The sequence below is a fragment of the Hibiscus syriacus genome, unplaced genomic scaffold (assembly GCF_006381635.1).
Source record: "Hibiscus syriacus cultivar Baekdansim isolate YM2019G1 unplaced genomic scaffold, ASM638163v2 tig00112921_pilon, whole genome shotgun sequence".
Classification (NCBI taxonomy): Eukaryota; Viridiplantae; Streptophyta; class Magnoliopsida; order Malvales; family Malvaceae; genus Hibiscus; species Hibiscus syriacus.
In genome coordinates, this window is record NW_024063419.1 from 643,239 (window position 1) to 649,339 (window position 6,101).

At 31.9% G+C, this 6,101-nt stretch overlaps 1 pseudogene; it reads right to left on the minus strand.

Moving 5' to 3' along the window:
• Positions 1-694: 694 nt before the first annotated feature.
• On the minus strand, positions 695-5,854 carry LOC120184531 (annotated as a pseudogene).
• Between the last annotated feature and the right edge of the window lie 247 nt (positions 5,855-6,101).

Below are 6,101 nucleotides of genomic sequence, written 5' to 3' on the forward strand. Positions count from 1 at the left end.
TAGGTACACATTATTTACATTACTTACACTTGATATACAAATAACATTGCAAAAGGGATTACGAAGAGTTAATGATCTAGGGTTATTGTTGGATGCAAATATGAATTTTTAGTTACAATGTTATCTTCGATCGCGACAAACAATACAACTAAAAACGCTACCGTAACCGTAATTTAAATCTCTGATGAACATAAATTGAGACGCCACTAATAATATTTATCATGCTGATGTTCCATTTCAACAAGATTTGAAAATTTTAATCCGATTCCCATTGCATTTTCCTTGGTATTAAAGATTCTTTTCCACAAATTAGATGCTGATAATTTAACATTTTTGATTCAGGCCCCCAAGGTCAGTTTTAAGGAGCTAAATGCTTCTTCATCATCTAAAGTTCTAAACAGCAACATAAAATTGTTCTTACCCAGTTCAAGAACCTCCAAGATTCATTCTAAAGGCCAGGCCACCATTATAATTTGTTTAAGGGATCTAACACTTTATACTGAATACTATACAAGAATTATTAATTATTAGTATTCAAAAGATATATTTATAAAAAAAATTAAAACTTCACTAAATAATGTCAAAAAATCAACCATGTTGAAGAGCATTTGGTGTTGATTGGACATGATAACATCACAGCAGTACTGGGTGTAGTTATTGAATTGAAGAAATGTTTCCAAAGTGGATCATAGAAGGGATGAAAAATCAAGCATGTTCTATATGTATCAAGAGTTTTAATTAACAAGCATATAACACAAAAATAAACAGTTAAAAGGAGTTCAGTACTGAAACCTATCCTCCTTACATTCATCACCAACACCTAGTTTTCAACTCTTTATAAACTATATATATATACTTGCACGCTTATATATATATATGCTTCACCAGAGATGAAGTTGGTAGAACCATTACAGACTGCAGCTCTTGCTGTCAGCTGCACCAAAATCAGAGAAACAAATATGCATCACAATGTGAGCAATAATTCTTCAAAATTAGTGGTTAAATAGAAATTCATATAGCCTTTTTCAACTTAATTTATATGCATTAATTGGCATGGTATGATTCCAAAGGGCAGACTTGTTACATGCATGCTCTTTGGAACATCCAAATTTTGATTTTTATGTCAATGTTGCATTATTTTGGTATTATCTATGATTTTGATAATTAGAATTTTTGTATAAATGGAAAATTATGCACCGATTCTTGTCTGTAGGGAGTTTTTTGAAAGTATTTGTTATTAGAGTCTTTCATATGGCATCCTCTTCCAAAGTGTGCTCAATTCTAAGTAAATGCATATATTATGATTAATCAAAATTTGGTCAATGAAATGTACTAATTAGAATTGAGATACATAGTTTCTAACCTTGAATTTGTGGATGGAAGGGAGAAGGTAGCTCATACAAGTTGAAGAGCAGTTTGGTCTTGGTTGGAGTAATCATTACTGGGTTCCACCAGGTTTAATGGCAGAAAGTTGCGATTGTAGGAGGCTTGCATCAGCTGGGTTGATTGTTCTTGTGCCCTTTCATTTTCAGCTATCTGCATGCATACATAGGTGTGTCATCCAGCATATATGAACACATCTATGATGATGATGATGAGCATCCAACTCCATCTATTATTGAAACCACACACAGACAGAAGAGCTTACCTTTGCTCGCAGGTACATGTTATCATTCTGCAGTTCAACTTCCTACAAAGTATATCCCAGTTAATAATTAAGGAGGGTTCTGATTTAACCATACGCATCACAATCTGTCAAGTTGAAATTTCGGGGTTTAATATATAAAAGTAGGGATGAAAGTTACCCTCTTTTGCATGAATCCAATTTCTGCAAACAGTAATTCATTCTGGTAGAATTGAAGAATGTAGTGAGTGAATAGGCAAATTTTTTTGGATAAAATAAACAAAGAAATTAATGAGTCCAAGGTGAAGCAAAAAGAAAAGGAACCTTTTTGGATCTGATTCTACAAATGCCTTTCTCTAGTCTGCCTTCCAGGTTCTTGAGTTCCTTAGAGGTCAAAGAGCTAAGAGCCTCTCCAAGGATATGCCTTGAAAGAAACATCCATCATTTTTATGTGTAAATGTACATTGAAGAAGAAAAGCAATGGATGAGGGTTACCTGTTCATGTTCTGAACATCACGAATTTGTCGTCGGAGTTTGGTGGCTTCTTGCTGGTAGAACTAAGTTCATTTTTCATACATAGCATCAGAGTTATGTACCAATTTTGATTTCAGTACTCCATGTACTTGGATAAGTTTGTTTTTATAAGAATTTCAGTACTACATGCATGGTGGAATGAAGTAATAATGTGGTTTCATGCATGCATAGGGAATTAAATAACACCATTTCATTTGTTTTACCCAAAAAACACTGCAAATCACAAGTAATGTGATCCTGCGGCACCCCATTAGCAGAGCAATTTGGGTAGGTGAAGATGATTAATATACTAATTCGTATATAAGCTGAATATGGGACTTGCCTGAATATTGGCTTCAGCAACAGATCCTGGGTTTGTTGCATCTGAACATGCTTTCTTGTATCTTTCAATTGTTGCTCTCACACTGCAAACATTATAAACACCACTCAATCCAAAATGCCATTTTTATGACTACCTTACCACCACTTCACATTCTTAATTTATGTAACACAAGAAAATGGCAACAAGAGTATCAACATAATCAATGAAGGTTGACGAGAGTTATAATTTTTGATTTCCATGCATCAGTTTGTTTTTTAATAGTATAGGGTGATTACAAATAATATATTTAAAAAAATTGTCATTGATAAGCACACATATTCATAAATGCAACTGTTTGAATCCAGGGCCTCTAGAGAGAACAATGCTCTTTAACCACTTAGGCCACTTGATGAATTTTGGTAGTACATATAATCACTTTTAAAACAAGGAAAACATTCAACAACTATTATAGGGTAAATCTTTATTCTTTCTTTTTTAATTTTCCCTTGAATTGTGGTAAATAAAAGTTATTATTGAAAAGTAAGAAATATTCTATTTTCTTGAGTAAAAGAAATCTGCATTCGGTTTGCCTTTCTTTTCCTTTTCCTCTATTATTATAGGGTAAAAGAAATATACTTACCTTAAAGGTGTCCTCTAACTTATTCTCGTGCTTTGATTAGAAGAAATAGAGACAAATAAAAAATTAAATTCTAAAATTAAGGGATGAATTCATTAAGTGACTCAGTTGTTAAAAAAGTTTTGAACAAGTAATATCTCATAATTATTCCAGATTATTTAAAAAATAAATAAATAAATAAATAAGAGGGACGTTTTTGGCTATGGCTCAAGTCTAAAGTACGATCAACGGTTATTTTAAGTTTGTAATATATAAGTATATTTAGGGTTACCATGGGCCATGAGATTATTGTTTAATTTATTTGTGTAATTATATCGTGTTATTGTTATTTCCTATTATATTATATTCATGTTATTTTATATTTTCAAATATTTGGATTTGTATAATATATTTTAATTTAATATTTTGTTACATGTTACATATATTTTAAATATTAATGAATTCCTTTTGTGTTAGTATTATTTTCTCAATTCATTCCATATTTCATATAGTTTATTATAAATAAATCTAAATTATAAATCATTTTAAAGGTTACTCTCACCACAAAGACTATTAAGATACTATTTATTATTAATTTGTTAACTAAAAATTGTAAAGCATATATTATATAAAAATATATGATAAACAAATTAAATTTTTAGTATTAAACTTATCAAGTGAATTTAGTTATTAAAGAAATGTTATTCTTCTTAAGAGCCTAGATTCGAGCAACGTCTATGTAAATAATATGGTGAACTACACGTTTAGTACCTACACTATTAGTTTTGGTCTATTTTAGTGCTAAACTTTTATTTTTTTCAAGACCATACCTAACAATTAGTTTTTGTTTTATTTTAGTATCATTTCAGTACCAGACGTTAAAAACTTTACGTGTTTAGTACATAAATTATCAGTTTTAATACCTAAACTTCCTAAAAAAAAATTCAAAAATTAACGTTAAGTTTTTAATGGGGCACTAAAATGAAATAAAAGCTAAACGTTATGCATGGTCTTGAAAAAAATTAAAAGTTTAGATACTAAAAATGCCAAAACCGATAATTTAAGTATTAAATGCATAATTTACCCTAAATAATATATGCAATTTAACAGATTTTAAAATGCATGTCTACACTTTAAAACTATATGGGGATATGAGTAAAGATAAATTATTTAATAAATTTTTTAAAAAAGGTGATAAAATAGTAGCCAAATGGCAAGGCTGAAGAAAGTTAAGTAAAGCAGCAACAGCTTGTTTACAGTAGAGAAACAAGACAGGTAGCTGTTTCCTTAATTTTGTCGAGCTTGATTGGTTGCCTCTGCAACAAGATCCCTCCGATATGATAGGCTGAGATCCTTTTTACTTTTACTTTGGTGTTATCATCTTCTACATTGCATTCTACAACATGTAATGACCACGCATACCCAGAGATTTAACCCCTTTATTATCCTTTCTGTAACTCTGCTACTGTATCAACATCAAATATGGCTTCTTTTTTTGAAGTATATGAAAACTATACAACGTTTGAGAGACTGGAAATTTAAGCATTTGCAGACAATCCCATTGGTCCGTACCATTTGTTTCTCCCCCATCACTTCCATCTTTTCATTGTTCTAATGCTATGGCCTAGCTATTAGAATTTTCTCCTTTCTTAGATATATTATATAAAACAATTTTTTTGGTATTGTTAATCATCTTTGAAGCTTAATTGCTCAAGAAACTGGAAAAGTGATTAAAAAATATTTCTTTTCCAAAGATTGAGATTCAAAAACTAATGAAGGAAAGAGGGAAATGAAAAAGAAAAAAACTTGTCTGACATGACCAAAGATTCTTATTAAAAATACAAGCTTTACATAAGCAAACCCTAGCCTTGTGCACCCAAACCAAAACTGGGATTCCTTTTAAATTTGTCAAAGAAATTTGATTTAGATGCCCATCTGAGTTTTTAAAAACCCTAAATTCTTCAGTTTTGATTTGATCCTTTCTTTTACCCTAAACAAAGAGGCCAACTTTAGATTTATCCTATTTGGGGGGAAACCCTAATTCAAAATCTGATTTTGAATGACTTGGTTTTTCTTTTTCTTTTTTCATTTGTCACGCCTCCATTAAACCATTTACCTTAAATTCCGTCATTGATTGAAGTGTGAGAAAAGAAGATTTTAAAGTAGTTTTATAATCCACAAGAGATGGAAGATATGAGGAGTGGGCTAATGAGAGCTTGACACAGGTGGTGTTTTCACCAGACTTTTCTGCAAGGTGATGACATATGGGGAGAGAGAGAGAGGGAGAGAATGAAAAAGAGAAGAGTAAGAATCAAGGAAAGAGAAATCTCTCATACATATCATTACAACCCTAGTTTATTGCTACTTCATATCAATCAAAGAGACGAGTAAACAAGCAAAGGAAGAACAACCCGTAATCAAAAGGTTTAGACTTTAGAGAAGAAATTCCTCAGCTTCAGAACAAAAAGATGATAAAAACGGTACCTTTACTGGATTAGATTGAAACAAAAACCAACAAACATAGAAGAAGAAGAAAGGGGTTGAAAGGAAACCTGCTGTTAGCATATTCATAGAGACGGCCACGGCTGGAGAAGACGATGAGAGCCACCTCAGCATCACAAAGCACAGACAATTCGTAGGCCTTTTTCAGCAGTCCATTGCGGCGCTTACAGAAGGTTACTTGTCGATTAGTGGTGTTCTCGATCCGCTTAATCTCGATTTTGCCTCTTCCCATCTTCTTGGGAAGAGCTTTCTGGTTCTAGATTAGGGAACTCCATGAAACCTGCAAAAAAAAAAAATACAACCAAACCCCAAAATTTTCCATTAAATTCGCAAACAAGCTTTGATGAATCATGCTGAACTTGAACAACCTATGGACTCAAACCTGAGAAGGAATTGAACTATGAGAAACCCAAGTTCTTGACTTCCAACTCTTTTTATCTTCCACTTCCTTTGATGAATATAGCTTTATGCAAAGCAAAAACAGTTAAGAGCTGGAAGACGAAAAAAAAGGACCAAGTTTTCTG